This window comes from Saccoglossus kowalevskii, unplaced genomic scaffold, assembly GCF_978046115.1.
Source record: "Saccoglossus kowalevskii unplaced genomic scaffold, keSacKowa6.1 SCAFFOLD_247, whole genome shotgun sequence".
Classification (NCBI taxonomy): Eukaryota; Metazoa; Hemichordata; class Enteropneusta; family Harrimaniidae; genus Saccoglossus; species Saccoglossus kowalevskii.
Window position 1 is genome coordinate 37,825 of NW_028188709.1, and position 2,222 is coordinate 40,046.

The following is a 2,222-nucleotide window of genomic DNA, read 5'->3' on the forward strand; positions in this document are numbered from 1 at the left end:
GCAATATTGAAGTGATGGTACATGAAATTCTACTAACAAACAAGATGACCATATATGGTCATGTGATCTCATTAAATATGCATAAATGTAATATATCAAGCACTGTTACAGATAGGGACATGCAACCTGTGCAATATCAAAGCTATAAGACACGAGATGTGACTAACTAATGTGATGACCATATATGGTCATGTGACTTCATCAAATATGCATGAATGTAATAACTCAAGCACAGTTACAGACGGGAACATGCAACCAGTGCAATATTGAAGTGATGGTACATGAAATTTTACTAACAAACAAGATGAATATATATGGTCATGTGACCTCATTGAATATGCATAAATGTAATATATCAAGCACTGCAAGAGTTAGGGACATGCAACCTGTGCAATATCGAAGGTATGGGTCAAGAGATGTGACTAACTAATGTGATGACCATATATGGTCATGTGACTTCATTAAATATGCATAATTGAATTATTTCAAGCACTGTTACAGACATGAACATGCAACCTGTGCAAAATCGAAGCTGTGGGACATGAGATGTGAGTAACTAATGTGATAACCATATATGGTCATGTGACGTCATTAAATATGCATAATTGTAATATCTCAAGCAGAATCACAGATAGAGACATGCAACCTATGCAATATCGAAGCTATGAGACAAGAGATGTGGCTAACTAATGTGATGACCATATATGGTCACGTAATTTCATCAAATATGCATAAATGTAATAATTCAAGCACTGTTACAGATAGGAACATGCAACCAGTGCAATATTGAAGCTATTGCACAACATAAGTGACTAACATATCCGATGACCATCTATGGTCATGTGACCTCATCAAATAAGCATAAATGTAATAAATCAAGCACTATTACAGACGGGAACATGCAATCTGTGCAATATCGAATCTATGGAACAAGAGATGTGACTAACTAATGTGATGACCATATATGGTCAGGTGACCTCATCAAATATGCACAAATGTTATATCTCAAGCACTGTTACAGATAGGAACATGCAACCAATGCAATATTGAAGTTATTGCACAACAGAGCTGAAACAAACATCCGATGACCGTATATGGTCATGGGACATTATTAAATATGCAAGATTGTAATACCTTAAGCACTGTTACAGACAGGAACATGTAACATGTTTAGTATGAAGGCCATGCAATTTCCATTAATATATTATTGTCAATGATGCTGATTTTGGAACACTGCTAATATGGCAGTGGGCTCGAAACCCGACATTGCTGCAACGCAGCTATATTTATTATTATTATTCTTCCGCCTAAATTTTTGGTCACGCTTTATGTCAACACCGTTGGACCGATCAGTTCCATACTTGCCACAATGGTAAAGCTGTATGAGATCTGGTGCATATCCTAAGTTCAGACACATAGGTCACATGACCAGGCCGCCATCTTGGATTAAAGGCGAAATTTTCAATGCCGAATTGCGCACCTTTCTGAGGGTCTGAGTGGTCCAATTTTTTTATGATAGTAGCAGTGCGACAAGGGCTACAAATTTCATCAAAAAAAACTTTAGCGGTCACGTGACTAATTTTTTTCTAGAATTTTTTTAATTTTCTTTTGCATCTCATTTGCATAATTTTCGACTAATCAACTATCCCTCAATAACTTTGAATGATCATATGACATAGTATTTAATTCCAAAATATGAAGTCCAGGCGATAAGCCGTTTTTTAGAAGAAGATTTTAGAATGTTTTTTCATATTTTTTTTGTTCTTTTATATGGTCACGTGACCTCATTTTATAGACATAATTGCAATATCTCAAGCACTGTTACAGATAGGAACATGCAACCAGTGCAATATTGAAGTGATGGTACATGAAATTCTACTAACAAACAAGATGACCATATATGGTCATGTGATCTCATTAAATATGCATAAATGTAATATATCAAGCACTGTTACAGATAGCGACATGCAACCTGTGCAATATCGAAGCTATAAGACACGAGATGTGACTAACTAATGTGATGACCATATATGGTCATGTGACTTCATCAAATATGCATAAATGTAATAACTCAAGCACAGTTACAGACGGGAACATGCAACCAGTGCAATATTGAAGTGATGGTACATGAAATTCTACTAACAAACAAGATGACCATATATGGTCATGTGATCTCATTAAATATGCATAAATGTAATATATCAAGCACTGTTACAGATAGC